At 56.2% G+C, this 16,015-nt stretch overlaps 1 long non-coding RNA gene across 1 annotated transcript in view; it reads left to right on the top strand.

Annotated features, from left to right (window-relative positions):
• Positions 1–1,441: 1,441 nt before the first annotated feature.
• The window catches only part of LOC144762054 (uncharacterized), an 89,830-nt gene continuing 75,256 nt past the window's right edge, over positions 1,442–16,015 (top strand). Inside the window, exon 1 of the long non-coding RNA XR_013596026.1 lies at positions 1,442–1,584. This is a non-coding gene — a long non-coding RNA (uncharacterized LOC144762054). The remainder of the gene's footprint in view (positions 1,585–16,015) is intronic.

Below are 16,015 nucleotides of genomic sequence, written 5' to 3'. Positions count from 1 at the left end.
TTAATTTCAGAGTTTAGGCTGGTAATGGGTTTTTGGGTGCCTGGAGTAATTTTGGGGTTCAGTGTGGGTATGGGTTTTGGGTTAATTTGAAGGTTCAGGGTGGGTATGTATATATATACACACTTTACTAAAAAAATAAGCCATTTACAGGTATATATTATTATTATTATTATTATTATTATTAGGGAGATTTATAGAGCGCCTGGTTTACGCCCAGAGGCGTGTCCTGATTGACTATAAATAGCTCTCATTTTCTCATGTACTCTTATTTAAGTTTTTTTTATTTAAATATTTCACTATTTGTGATGTATCCCACATGAAACCAATTGAGATGCTCTTATTTCAGATTATATATAGCGTTTATACTTACCTGTAAAATAGTTATATTTTAAAACAAAACTTTTACCACACGTATGCCTTTGTTGTAAAGGCATATGCATGGTAAAAGTTTGCATTGTAATGGTAACGTGTTGTAACAGCACTTGAGTTGTTACAACCGCGTTGTAAAGGCATGCGTTGTGATGGCATGTGTTGTAATGTCATACATGCGTGCGATGCTGAAGCTGCTATCCTTTCATCCATCAATCCAACCATCCATCCTTTCTGATTTCAATTTACTCTGCCAACCTTACACCCATCCTTTTAGCCATCATTTCAGATATTTATTTACTCTACCATCCCTTCACCAACGCACCCATACTCTCACATTTACATTTACTATACTTTCACCCTTGTATCCATCCATTCTGATTTTCTTTTACGCTGCCATCATTTTACCCATTTAATTGGGATTTACCTAACCCACACAAAGGCCACTTTGTGTGGTTTTGCATGGATTAGGAACTCCAGAGTAATGAGAGGCAGAGTATTGAGCTGCCTTGAGTTACCTTGCGTTGGGAAGTCGTTCCATGGGTGGAGCTAGGGCATTCCCACACACCTGTCTATGGATTTTACGAGCACATTGTCCTCCTATAAAAGCAATTGTTAATGAACTGGCAAAAAAGGGTCGTCGCCTTGAAATGGTATTGTGAAAATTGGTTATATTGTGTTCCTAAAGTGCTTTGTAGTAAAATATATTAAATTGGCCTTTTAATTCAGTATATTCTGTTCCTTTTTCATAAGACAATAGCATATAAATGCATCAAATTAACAAAAATGTGTGCTCTAATTGCTGTCCAGTTTCAAATGCAGAATTCACCACATTGTTTCTCAGCTTGACCTGAGCATTAATCGATCCTGATTATCTGCCATTTTAGCTCCGGCCCATTAATTAACATTAGCCACGCCCATTCATTTGCCATGTTAGCCCCCCCCCCCCGAAATTAAGATCTAGTTGCGCCCCTGCTGGCTCCAATGATCATGGAAACTCTTCAGGGGCTGGATGCGAATGAAGAGGCCGCAGACTCACCCATTCTTTCATTTTGTTTATTACAGAGGGAGGCGACGGCTGTCCTCCGACAGAGCATATGCGGCAGATCTGCGAGGAACTAGGTGGTATCCGCAATGACTGCGGCGTGAATGAAGTGTGCGATGAGGGGATATGCTGCCTCAAAGACGGCTGCGTCTTGCGTTGCATGTCATCAGGTAAGGGGCAATGCAGGGGTCTCCATGGCAATGCCTGGGGGGAGGGGGCTCACACACTACCGGCTGCTTTGGGTCCGGCAGGGCCACGGAACTGGCACGAAGCAGGGGGCGGGCCTGATCTTTACCATAAGTGTAAACTGAACATACATTCAGACGGGTAGGGCTGCGGGCAGAGGGCGCATTCCATGGCATTGTCAGAGTCCAGCCTGTGCCTCTCTGAGAATAAACCCATCACAACTTCACACTTCACAGGTGACCCAGAGCAGCCCAGGAGCACCTGACAGACAGACGTCATCCCGGATGCTAAGGCTCGGGAGAAATATCTATATATGTAGAATAATAATGAACCTCAATACATGGCATAGCCACGGTTAGGGGCCCCGGTGCCAAAAAAGGTTCCTTCGAACTTCATTAAGATGCAGAAAAGAAGTGCAAGCTTCCTCCACACACGGAACAGGGGCAGCACTGGCTGCAGCAGTGCAAGCTTCCTTCACACACAGAACAGGGCCAGCACTGGCTGCAGCAGTGCAAGCTTCCATCACAAACAGAACAGGGGCAGCACTGGCTGCAGCAGTGCAAGCTTCCTCTACACACGGAACACGCGCAAGACTGGCTGCAGCAGTGCAAGCTTCCTTCACGCATAGAACAGGCGACGCACTGGCTGCAGCAGTGCAAGCTTCCTTCACACACAGAACAGGGGCAGCACTGGCTGCAGCAGTGCAAGCTTCCTTCACACACAGAACAGGGGCAGCACTGGCTGCAGCAGTGCAAGCTTCCTTCACTCACAGAACAGGGGCAGCACTGGCTCCAACAGTGCAAGCTTCCTCCACACACGGAACAAGGGGCAGCACTGGCTGCAGCACTGCAAGCTTCCTCCATACATGGAACAGGGGCAGCACTGGCTGCCACAGTGCAAGCTTCCTCCACTCACAGAACAGGGGCAGCACTGGCTGCAGCACTGCAAGCTTCCTTCACACACGGAACATTGGCAGTACTGGCTTCAGCAGTGCAAGCTTCCTTCACTCACAGAACAGGGGCAGCACTGGCTCCAACAGTGCAAGCTTCCTCCACACACGGAACAGGGGCAGCACTGGCTTTAGCGGTGCAAGCTTCCTCCTCTCACAGAACAGGGGCAGCACTTGCTGCAGCAGTGCAAGCTTCCTCCACACATACAACAGGCGACGCACTGGCTGCAGCAGTGCAAGCTTCCTTCACACACAGAACAGCGGCAGCACTGGCTTTAGCAGTGCAAGCTTTCTCCACTCACAGAACAGGGGCAGCACTGTCTGCAGCAGTGCAAGCTTCCTCTACACACGGAACACGCGCAGCACTGGCTGCAGCAGTGCAAGCTTCCTTCACGCATAGAACAGGCAAGGCACTGGCTTCAGCAGTGCAAGCTTCCTTCACGCATAGAACAGGCGACGCACTGGCTGCAGCAGTGCAAGCTTCCTTCACACACAGAACATGGGCAGCACTGGCTGCAGCAGTGCAAGCTTCCTTCACACACAGAACAGGGCCAGCACTGGCTGCAGCAGCAGTGCAAGCTTCCTTCACACACAGAACAGGGGCAGCACTGGCTGCAGCAGTGCAAGCTTCCTCCACACACAGAACAGTGGTAGCACTTGCTGCAGCAGTGCAAGCTTCCTTCACACACAGAACAGGGGCAGCACTGGCTGCAGCAGTGCAAACGTCCTTCACACACAGAACAGGTACAGCACTGGCTGCAGCAGTGCAAGCTTCCTTCACACACAGAACAGGGGCAGCACTGGCTGCAGCAGTGCAAGCTTCCTTCACACACAAAACAGGGGCAGCACTGGCTGCAGCAGTGCAAGCTTCCTCCACACTCGGAACAGGAGCAGCACTGGCTTTAGCAGTGCAAGCTTCCTCCACACACAGAACAGGGGCAGCACTGGCTGCAGCAGTGCAAACTTCCTTCACACAGGCTGCAGCAGTGCAAACTTCCTTCACACACAGAACAGGGGCAGCACTGGCTGCAGCAGTGCAAGCTTCCTCCACACACGGAACACGCGCAGTACTGGCTGCAGCAGTGCAAGCTTCCTTCACGCATAGAACAGGCGACGCACTGGCGTCAGCAGTGCAAGCTTCCTTCACGCATAGGACAGGCGATGCACTGGCTGCAGCAGTGCATGCTTCCTTCATACACAAAACACGCGCAGCACTGGCTGCAGCAGTGCAAGCTTCCTTCACGCTTAGAACAGGGTCTGCACTGGCTGCAGCAGTGTAAGCTTCCTTCACGCATAGAACACGCGCAGCACTGGCTGCAGCAGTGCAAGCTTCCCTCACGCTTAGAACAGGGGCAGCACTGGCTGCAGCAGTGCAAGCTTCCTTCACGCATAGAACAGGCGACGCACTGGCTGCAGCAGTGCAAGCTTCCTTCATACACAGAACACGCACAGCACTGGCTGCAGCAGTGCAAGCTTCCTTCACGCACAGAACAGGCGTAGCTCTGGCTGCAGCAGTGCAAGCTTCCTTCATATTTAGAACACGCACAGCACTGGCTGCAGCAGTGCAAGCTTCCTTCACGCACAGAACAGGCGTAGCTCTGGCTGGAGCAGTGCAAGCTTCCTTTACGCACAGAACAGGGACAGCACTGGCTGCAGCAGTGCAAGCTTGCTCCACACACGGAACAGGGGCAGCACTGGCTGCAGCAGTGCAAGCTTCCTTCAGGCACAGAACAGGGGCAGCACTGGCTGCAGCAGTGCAAGCTTCCTTCAGGCACAGAACAGGGGCAGCACTGGCTGCAGCAGTGCAAGCTTCCATCACACACAGAACAGGGGCAGCACTGGCTGCAGCAGTGCAAGCTTCCTTCATGCACAGAACAGGGGCAGCACTGGCTGCAGCAGTGCAAGCTTCCTTCACGCACAGAACAGGCGCAGCTCTGGCTGCAGCAGTGCAAGCTTCCTTCACACACAGAACAGGTACAGCACTGGCTGCAGCAGTGCAAGCTTCCTCCACACACAGAACAGGGGCAGCACTGGCTGCAGCAGTGCAAGCTTCCTCCACACACGGAACAGGGGCAGCACTGGCTGCAGCAGTGCAAGCTTCCTTCAGGCACAGAACAGGGGCAGCACTGGCTGCAGCAGTGCAAGCTTCCTTCAGGCACAGAACAGGGGCAGCACTGGCTGCAGCAGTGCAAGCTTCCATCACACACAGAACAGCGGCAGCACTGGCTGCAGCAGTGCAAGCTTCCTTCATGCACAGAACAGGGGCAGCACTGGCTGCAGCAGTGCAAGCGTCCTTCACACACAGACCAGGTACAGCATTGGCTGCAGCAGTGCGTTCTTCCTTCACGCAAAGAACAGGCGTAGCTCTGGCTGCAGCAGTGCAAGCTTCCTCCACACACAGAACAGGGGCTGCACTGGCTGCAGCAGTGCAAGCTTCCATCACGCATGGAACAGGGGCAGCACTGGCTGCAGCAGTGCAAGCTTCCTTTACACACAGAACAGGGGCTGCACTGGCTGCAGCAGTGCAAGCTTCCATCACGCATGGAACAGGGGCAGCACTGGCTGCAGCAGTGCAAGCTTCCTTTACACACAGAACAGGGGCAGCACTGGCTGCAGCAGTGCAAGCTTCCTCCACACACGGAACAGGGGCAGCACTGGCTGCCACAGTGCAAGCTTCCTCCACACACAGAACAGGGGCAGCACTGGCTGCAGAAGTGCAAGCTTCCTTCAGGCACAGAACAGGGACAGCACTGGCTGCAGCAGTGCAAGCTTCCTTCACACACAGAACAGGGGCAGCACTGGCTGCAGCAGTGCAAGCTTCCTTGACGCATAGAACAGGGGCAGCACTGGCTGCAGCAGTGCAAGCTTCCTTTATGCACAGAACAGGGGCAGCACTGGCTGCGGCAGTGCAAGCTTCCTTCACGCACAGAACAGGCGTAGCTCTGGCTGCAGCAGTGCAAGCTTCCTTCACACACAGAACAGGTACAGCACTGGCTGCAGCAGTGCAAGCTTCCTCCACACACAGAACAGGAGCAGCACTGGCTGCAGCAGTGCAAGCTTCCTTCACACACAGAACACGCATAGCACTGGCTGCAGCAGTGCAAGCTTCCTCCACACACAGAACAGGGGCTGCACTGGCTGCAGCATTGCAAGCTTCCTCCGCACATGGACCTCATGCAGGATTGCACATACACAGCACAATGCAACACATTACACATACACACAAAGCACATACATCACACAAACCCACATTCCACCTCCAGGGGTAAAACGGTGCAAACTTTCTGATGCCCATTCTGATGTTTTGTGACAATCAATAATCTTTATTTATGATAGTCACCCTTGGCATTGATTCCTTCACTGTTAGACCCGGCCTCGTGGCGTGGTCCTCCCTGACCTGTAGCAACACCCTTCCGAGCTTTACACCACAACAGACCCCTGAGTCCCCCAGCCTAGCCGACCCTTCCCTCCATGTTACACACACACGTCCCTGGACTTCCCCGTCCGTGCCCACTCCCCGGCCCCCAAGATGGCCGCCCGATCCAGCGCGGCTGAGGCCGAGAGGCGCCACCTTGGCTGGAGGACAGCGCGCTCCCCTTGAGTGAGAGAGGGAGGAGCAGTTTCTCTCACACCTCCAACCTCCCCTCGGGAGATGGGTTTCAATCGCCCTCCGGCCACCCTGAGGGCTGGCTCCACGCCTGCTGTGTGTCTGGGACCCCTCCAGAACCTGATATGAATGGATCAAAGGGCCGCGTGGCAGGAAACCCCAACAAGCGGCCCTCAAGTGCTAAGACCCCAGGATACCAGAACTCCGGGGATCAGAGAGGCGTCATCCTATAACTGGGGATGCTCCAGGACTATCAGGAGATTCGATTCTGGAACGACGAGAGCCCTGCTGACGTGGTCGCGGCTCGCTTGGCAGAGAAGGACTTCTGCTCGAACCACCTGAGCCCTGCTGAGTGACTCCGGCTCCCCTAAAGATCGTATGACCTCCGACATCCTGCTTGAGCCCTGCTGAGTGACTCGCGGCTCCTTTGCAACTTTGGAACACCTGAGCCCTGCTGAGTGACTCGCGGCTCCCCTGAAGATCGTACGACCTCCGACATCGTGCTTGAGCCCTGCTGAGTGACTCGCGGCTCCCTTGCAACTTTGGAACACCTGAGCCTTGCTGAGTGACTCGCGGCTCCCCTGAAGATCGTAAGACCTCCGACATCGTGCTTGAGCCCTGCTGAGTGACTCGCGGCTCCCTGACTCTCCTGGTCCGGCTGGACCCCAAAGATCGCATCATATCCCCCGGCTCTAGGAATGAGAGCTGTGCGCCGGATACGCACCGATATTGACACTGATCCCGTAAGACTGTCCCGCTACCCCTACCCTGACCGAGACTCTTTGAGCCCTCGCTCTATTTGTAACTACCTGCCTTTGCCGATCATAAAGATCCTTTGAAACACGAGATAAAGAAACGTTCTCAAGAAGCTACGGTGTGGTGTCTCTTTGTCGTGTGGTGCTTGTGGGGTGTGTACGATCCTAGATTCGAGACTCTCCACCTTGAGAAGTCTCCCGCCAGGGCTCGTCTTTGTAACTAGGGAGGTGGGTCCCAGGGTGCTCAGGTACACGACCTGCCCTCCCCTGAGGTCACATTCTAACATTGGTGGCAAGCGACGGGATACGAGCCGCAATCTAGAGATCGTACAGTACAAGACTAACACACTACCGAGCAAAGACGACAGAAGAAACCATCATGAGTACCATTGAAGTCGACGCGAGTACGGCATTCTGGAAAGAACAACTGGAGGAGTACACGCACAAAGAACTAAAGGAATTCTGCAAAGAACTGGGAATCGCTACCACTGGCCTCAAAACAAAGGAAGACATGCAGAAAGCATTGAAAGCTTGGGTGGAGTCTGGAGTCCCCGCACAGAAGGAGCGGCAGCACAGCCAGACGAACCGGGACACCCCAGACAGAAAGCAGCAGCAGCCAGGTACGAAGCATCGCACCAGACGTGGGCCTATCCCTGGAAACGCTCGCGGATCGAGAAAGAAGTCGCCACAACGAGCTCGAGATGGCAAAACTGAAGATCGAAGGCGAAATAAAATTGGCATAAAAGAAACTTGCGGTCGAACAAATGAAAGTACAAGGAGAATTAGAAGAGAAGAAACTCCAGCTGGACCAGGAAGGGAAGAGACTTCAGCTGGAGCACGAGCGAAGCTTGAGGGAGCTTGAACTCAAGGCGAGGAGCGAAGAGAACCGCCGCCCGGGGAACCGAGAGATCGGACCCCGGCAGAGCCGAAAGTCCACATCCCCAAAGAGGTGGTAAAAGAATATTACAAAAATGACGACATCCAGCGATGGTTCAAGGCCTACGAAGTTGCCATGAACTCCCACCGAGTCCCACAGAAAGATTGGGGGGCCGGATTGTGGGGTCGATTCCTGAACGAGGGGAGAGACACTCTGCTCGATCTACCGACCTCCGTGCAGACTTCCTACAGCCACATGAAGGAGGCCCTCCTGACGAGATTCGGCCTCACCCCAGAAATGTACCGCCAGCGGTTCCGGGACTGCAAAAATATTCCTGGCACCACCTGGGTAGAATATGTAAACTTTTTTAGCAGAGCATTCGAAGGATGGGTCAAGGGCAGCAAAGTGACCACCGTGGAGAACTAACTGACCTCATGCTGTGGGAACATTTGTCCGCGAATTGTTTTGTGGAACTACGCCAGCATCTGCTCGACAGCAAGCTCGCAGATCCGAGGAAGCTGGCCGTCGAAGCGGATCGCTGGGTGACCACCCGGGTCTCCCGGGGGCCCGTAGGAGACTACTCCTGCACCAGTAAAGGACCACCCCGCCAGAGAGGGGGGGGGAACCAAGGAGGACCCAGGGAAGCCCAGTCCGGTCCCCAGCATAGCCCCCGAGAAACCCACCACCGAATTTCCCCGCACCTCCACCAGCTACTGCCGGTCCCCCAGGTAGACAGCCCAGAGTGACCATCACATGTTTTAGATGTCAAAAGCCCGGGCACTACGCCAGTGATCCCCAGTGTCCCATGGCCCCACGTATCCCTACCACAACTCCCCCGGCTAGGCAGATAACGAATGTAGCTCTCGGGGAGGAGTTTGAGGACACCGAGGAATGGGAACCTACTGCCATGACCCTAGTATCCCTGGGAGATAGGGAGATGGTCCCCGGGAAAGCCCTGTCTACCAACACCAAGAAGTACCGCCAGTTAGTAACAGTGAATGGCCACCGAGTGGAGGCCCTCCGTGACACCGGAGCCAGCATCACAGGTGTCCTTAGCCATTTAGTGCGAGAAGACCAGATCCTCCCCAATATCCTGTGCCCTGTAATTTCAGCAGATAACACTGAGAGCTTGTGTAAGGTAGCCCTGATACCATTCGAGTGGGAAGGAGTAGCAGGTAAATTAAAAGTAGCAGTACGGACCTCCCAGCCTGTTGACTGCCTCCTGGGGAATGACCTGGAAAGTTCTCCATGGAAGCAGGTCGAGCGCCGAACCCACCGCGGGATGATGGGTCTTCCCGAGTGGGTGTGCGCCACCACCCGATCTATGGCAGCCCGACTGCCCCCGACGGGGAAGTCGAGGATGACACTGCCAGCCTCCCCTCGGTGGAGGCGACAGGGCCGATCCAGCCGAGACCTCCGACCTCTCCCCACGAGGAGAAGATGTCGCTGACAACGAACCCATTCACCCCGACCCCGCACAGATCACCGAGCTGGGTGATCTGCCCAAATTGGCGCAGTGGCGCCACGAGGGGGGCCCCTCCCGAGAGGAGTTCTGCCGGGAGCAAGCTACCTGTCCGTCCCTGGTCAGACCCCGGCGACAGGCCGAAGCCCAGACCGCGGGCGACCAATCCGGAACACATTGGCTGTACTGGGAGAATGACCTCCTTTACAGCGAACAGAAGTCAGTGGAGCTAGGGTCAGCCCGGGTGCTGGTGGTACCCTTACGCTTCTGAGACTTCCTCCTGGGCTTGGCCCACGATGTACACCTAGCAGGCCACTTGGGCCAAGACAAGACGTATAGCCGCCTGGTCACGCACTTCTATTGGCCCAAAATGAAAGCAAACGTAGAGGCCCACTGCAAGTCCTGTCCCACGTGCCAGGCCAGTGGAAAAAGCAAAGGAAAGCGCAAGGCTCCCCTCCAACCATTCCCCGTCGTCAGTACCCCCTTTGAGCGGGTTGGAATTGACATTCTGGAGCCGCTGGACCCCAAGACCTCTCAAGGTCACCGTTTCATCCTCGTCCTAGTGGACCATGCCACTCGATACCCTGAAGCCATCCCCCTACGCACCGTCATGGCCCCCGTGGTGGGCCGGGCGCTGATGGGAATCTTTTCCCGTGTAGGATTTCCCCTGAGAGTTCGTGAGGGACCGCGGGACGAACTTTATCTCCCGGTACATGACGTCTCTTTGGCAGCAATGTGGAGTGTCCTATCGGTTCACCACTCCGTACCACCCCCAAGGAAATGGCCTAGTAGAGCAGTTTAACCGGACTCTAAAGGGGATGATCATGGGCCTAGAGGAGCCCCTCCAGCGTAAGTGGGACATCCTACTCCCCAGCCTCTTGTTCGCCTACCGGGAAGTCCCACAGAAATCCTTGGGGTTCAGCCCGTTTGAATTACTGTACGGACACCCTGTCCGGGGGCCCCTCAGCCTTGTCAGAGAAGGCTGGGAGACGGCACCCCGAGACCCTCCTCAGGAGGTGTTCTGGTACATTCTGACCCTCCGAAAACAGACTCGGAAGTTCCGGGAGCTGGCCGAGGCCAACCTGGAGGCGAGCCAGGAAGAAATGAAGCGCTGGTACGACCAGAATGCCACTCTGGTCGAGTTCAAGCCGGGCCAGCAGGTATGGGTCATGGCCCCAGGAAAACCTTGCGCCCTCCAAGATAAGTAGATGGGGCCCTTCAAGGTGATCGAGCGGAAAAGCCAAGTCACGTACTTGATGGACGTCCAGTCCCCCCGGAACCCCCTGCGGGTCCTGCACGTGAACCGCCTCAAGCCTCACTTCGTGCGGACGGAGCTGAGTCTACTGTTGGCCACAGATGATGGGGCGGAAGAGGAAACGGAGCCTCTCCCTGACCTCCTGTGCACCAAAGAGAAAGATGGCTCCGTGGACGGAGTGAACCTCTCCTCTTCCCTCACTCTCCAGCAACGCGAAGACTGCCGCCAGCTCTTGGGGCAGTTCTCTGACCTGTTTTCCCTCATCCCCAAGGTCACCGACTGGTGTGTCCACGACGTGGACACCGGAGACAACCAGCCGTTCGCCACCGAGCCAACCGAGTACCCGATCAAGTCCGGTCCTGCATCCAGGCCGAGGTCTCGAAGATGTTGTCCATGGGAGTGGTCGAACCCTCAGACAGCCCCAGGGCCAGCCCAGTGGTGCTGGTCCCGAAAGTCGCTGCCCCTGGTGTCGCCCCTGAACTGAGATTCTGCGTGGACTGCCATCACCCGAGCCGACGCTCACCCTATCCCCCGCGCCGATGAGCTCATTGACCATCTCGGGTCTGCTCATTTTCTCAGCACCTTTGACTTGACCTGCGGATACTGGCAAATTGCGCTCACAGAGGGAGCCAAGGAGCGGTCCGCCTTCCCAACCCCGGATGGGCACTATCGCTTTCGCGTGATGCCCTTCAGGATGAAAAATGCCCCGGCCACTTTTCAGAGACTGGTAAACAGAGTCCTGGCCGGGTTGGAAGAGTTCAGTGCCGCATATCTGGACGATATCGCGGTTTTCAGTTAGGAATGCAGTGAGCACCTCCAGCACCTCCAGAGGGTGCTGATGGCTCTGCGCCAGGCAGGCCTCACAGTGAAAGCTAGCAAATGCCAGATTGGGCTAGGGTCGGTGGTCTACCTGGGACACCAGGTAGGAAGCGGGCAAATCGCCCCTTTACAGCCTAAGATCGACGCCATCTTTACCTGGGAACCACCAACCACCCAAACAGAGGTCCGAGCCTTCCTGGGCCTCACCGGCTACTACCGGAGGTTCATCAGGAGTTACGGCAGCCTCGTAGGTCCCCTCACAGAACTAACGTCCAAAAAGCAGCTCAAGAAGGTGCAGTGGACTCCCGCCTGCCAAGAGGCGTTCAACGCCCTCAAGAAAGCCACGTGTACTGCCCCGTGCTACTCAAAAGAGTTTGTGGTACAGACCGATGCTTCGGAACACGGCATTGGGGCCGAACTATCCCAACTGAATGAGAAAGGTCTAGACCAGTGGTAATCTTCCTTAGCCGGAGGCTACTCCCCAGAGAGCAGAGGTGGAGCATCATCGAACGAGAAGCGTTCGCAGTAGTCTGGGCCCTAAAGAAATTACGGCCCTACTTGTTCGGAACCCATTTCCGAGTCCAGACGGATCATCAACCATTGCGGTGGTTGATGCAGATGAGGGGCGAGAACCCCAAACTACTGCGATGGGCGATCTCCCTCCAGGGGATGGATTTCACTGTAGAGCATCGCCCTGGTACCAACCACGCCAACGCTGACGACCTCTCCAGGTTCTTCCGCCTCAGCGAAGAGAACCCCCAAGAGGATGGGTAGTTCTCCCCGACTTTCAGCTGGGGGGGACTCATGTTAAACCCGGCCTCATGGCGTGGTCCTCCCTGACCTGTAGCAACACCCTTCCGAGCTTTACACCACAACAGACCCCTGAGTAATGTCCCCCAGCCTAGCCGACCCTTCCCTCCATGTTACACACACACGTCCCCGGACTTCCCCGTCTGTGCCCACTTCCCGGCCCCTAAGACGGCCGCCCGATCAGCGCGGCCCAGGCCGAGGGGCGCCACCTTGGCTGGAGGACAGCACGCTCCCCTTGAGTGAGAGAGGGAGGAGCAGTTTCTCTCACACCTCCAACCTCCCCTCGGGAGATGGGTTTCAATCGCCCTCCGGCCACCCTGAGGGCTGGCTCCACGCCTGCTGTGTGTCTGGGACCCCTCCCGAACCTGGCATGAATGGATCAAAGGGCCGCGTGGCAGGAAACCCCAACAAGCGGCCCTAAGGTGCTAAGACCCCAGGATACCAGAACTCCGGAGATCAGAGAGGAGTCGTCCTATAACTGGGGATGCTCCAGGACTATCAGGAGATTCGATTCTGGAACGACGAGAGCCCTGCTGACGTGGTCGCAGCTCGCTTGGCAGAGAAGGACTTCTGCTGGAACCACCTGAGCCCTGCTGAGTGACTCGCGGCTCCCCTGACAATCGTACGACCTCCGACATCGTGCTTGAGCCCTGCTGAGAGACTCGCGGCTCCCTTGCAACTTTAGAACACCTGAGCCCTGCTGAGTGACTCACGGCTCCCCTGAAGATCGTAAGACATCCGACATCGTGCTTGAGCCCTGCTGAGTGACTCGCGTCTCCCTGACTCTCCTGGTCTCCTGGACCCCAAAGATCGCATCATATCCCCCGGCTCGAGGATTGAGAGCTGTGCGCCGGATACGCACCGATATTGACACTGATGCCCTAAGACTGTCCCGCTACCCCTACCCTGACCGAGACTCTTTGAGCCCTTGCTCTATTTGTAACTACCTGAGCCCGGAAGATGCAGAGGAGCTGGGGGTGGGGAGCCCCGTCACGCCCCATGCAAGGAGGTCTAGAGGAGCTCGGGACCCCATCCCGAGCCCCGAAGCAAAGTAGGAGAGCGCTTTCGCGCTCCCCGTGAAGATGCCCCCCCAGTGCAGCGCCAGGAGCCCACCCTGGCCCCCGCCAACGCTGGATGGGGAAGCACCGTCGCACCGCCCCAAAGATGTTCGGGGGCCCGGGATCCCATCCCCGGGACCGAGTGCTGGCTGGCGAGAGGGGGAGTACCATTGCTTTCCCCCAGGAAGCCGGAGGAGCTGGTGAAGACCCAAGCGTCTGCCCGCCGGAGCAGGCAGACCAGAAGAGGAATAACACTCCCGTGGCTGCACGCGAGGGTGCTAGGCAAGCGGGGAGCCGGCAGGGGCAGCCGGGGGTAGGCTCCCTGAGCTGCCCTCCACTGAACGGGCATTTGGGGGTCCCGGGTGGGACCGGGACCCCAATACAGCAAGGAAGTGCAGCAATGGGCCCGGGTGGGACCGGGCCCCCGAAAGTTGGAAAAGGCTGCAGGGATTGGGCTCCCCAAGCCGTTACACTCACCTAGGGCAACGAGGGATGGCACGGCCGGAGGCTCACATCGCGGATCTACTCAACACAGCGGGAGAGACGCTGCTATAATATTCATTAAAAGGAGCCTGAAGCTCCCCATAATGCCTTGCAAGGAATGGGGAAATCAGCGTTTTTGGTGTGTGGTGGCCCCCAGAGGAGGGGGGTTACCCTCAATTATGAATAAGGTGCTGGGGGAGCTGCTGGAGGAGCGCAGTCTCCCCCCAGCAGGAAGAGAAGTCCCTCCCTAAGTCACATGGGGACTTGAAAGGAATAACCCCTCAAGGGCTCAGCCAACATTTAACACCTTCTAGGCAGGAACCTTTGTTCTACAGCTGAGGGTGTATTGAGAAGTGCATTAAGGAGGGAAGGGCTGAGTTGGGGATGTCTGCAGAAGGGCACCCCCTAGCGGTGAAGAGGTGTAATTGCATCAGAAATGCTTTTACTAATGTTATTTCTTTTGGAGGGACTGAAGTTCACGTGTCTAATGTGAAGTACATGATAAAGGTGATGTCATAAGCAAAGTGGGGTTATGTTGCCAGACATTCCTGCTAGGGTGTCTAGCTGTATATGCGTAATCCTGTGATTTCATCTGTGATGCCTTTAGGGGCTGGAATTGCAATGTAGTCTAATGATACACAAATGTGACGAGTACCCTCATTCTAAAGTGATGCTTAAACATGTATTCCTGCTGCTACACTTAGATGAAGAACCCAGATGGCTTGCCCTTAAGATGTAGAGGTGCATACCTCATGGTCAGTAGGAAATGCTCAGTCAGGGTTGTGTGTCACCAAGGCAGGGTTACCTATTTTAAATGCTTGTTGAGATAAAGGGGTGGGTCGCCACTGGGATGGTGTCAGTGTGCAGGGGCCTCGCTCCAGCTTATGTCAACTGTTAGAAAGGCGATCCCAGGGGAGGCAGAAGATGTCTGACTGCCGCCCCGGAACCCACATTTCCGTATGTAATTGGCCGAGCGCCGTCGAGAGGCCTCCTTGGCGAGGCTCCTCTCCTAGGATCGTAACAGCCGAGCAACCACACTACCACAGAGAGACACCACACAAGAGTAGGTTTAAGAGTCTTTATATAAAAGAATAAAGGCAAGGTTCCGCAGCAATATGTACAGGGGGATCGAGGGATCCCAACAGTGTCTCAATGTCCAGGGAAGGGGGTAGCGGGACAGTCTTGGTACCAGCTGGTACTAGGAAACCCTGCGCACAGCTCTCAATCCTCGAGCTGGGGGGTGCCGGGAGCCGCGACAGCGTCAGCAGGGCTCGACGGATGGTTCAGCGTAGTCAGGCCGCGACAGCGTCAGCAGGGCCTCCGAAGACGGTTCAGCTTGGTAGAGCCGCGACAGCGTCAGCAGGGCTCGGCGGATGGTTCAGCGTGGTCAGGCCACAACAGCGTCAGCAGGGCCTTCGAAGATGGTTCAGCTTGGTAGAGCCGCGACAGCGTCAGCAGGGCTCGGCGGATGGTTCAGCGTGGTCAGGCCGCGACAGCGTCAGCAGGGCCTCCGAAGATGGTTCAGCTTGGTAGAGCCGCGACAGCGTCAGCAGGGCTCGGCGGATGGTTCAGCGTGGTCAGGCCGCGACAGCGTCAGCAGGGCCTCCAAAGATGGTTCTGCTTGGTAGAGCCGCGACAGCGTCAGCAGGGCCTCCGAAGATGGTTCAGCTTGGTAGAGCCGCGACAGCGTCAGCAGGGCTCAGAGGTTCCAGGTTCCAGAGTTCTTAGCAGGGTCAGCCGCGACGAAGTCAGCAGGGCTTCGATCCCAGATACAACTGATCTCCTGATCCAGGGCTGGCCCAGATATAAGACTGGAGTCCTTTGATGTCCGGACCCTCGCGCCTGGGGGTCAGAGGCACCGGGATGAAGGTGTCCAGACACCCAGCAGGGGGGTGGAGCCAGCACCCAGGGAAGCCGGAGGGCGATCGATACCAGGCGTCCGGGGACGGCTGGAGGGCCATCGAAACTCTTCTCCTCCGGGATCCGTCAAGTGGCCACTTTACCACCTGGGTTGATCTTGGTGCCACAATGTCGGGGCTTTGCTGGGGCCACGGCCGGGGTCGGGCCGAGGCCACGTGCTCGGGACGTGATGGACCCAAGATGGAGTCGGGCCTGAAATGGTGGCCCGGCGTGGTAGTCGGACCTGCAGAGTTGGGGCGAGCAAGGTTCGCCGGTTTCCAGGGGGGAGAGCCGTGGGTTGCCAGGGGGGCAGCTCTCGTCGAGAGTTCGTTGAGGGTAGTGTCCGGAGGGGCGAGAGCGGGTCGGTGGAGGGCCGATGTCGTCCAGGGTCCGCCATGCGGGAGGGGTCGGACCACGCCACGAGGCCGGGTCCAACACACG

Source organism: Lissotriton helveticus, chromosome 6 (assembly GCF_964261635.1).
Source record: "Lissotriton helveticus chromosome 6, aLisHel1.1, whole genome shotgun sequence".
Classification (NCBI taxonomy): Eukaryota; Metazoa; Chordata; class Amphibia; order Caudata; family Salamandridae; genus Lissotriton; species Lissotriton helveticus.
This window is presented reverse-complemented; position numbering and strand designations above follow the sequence as displayed.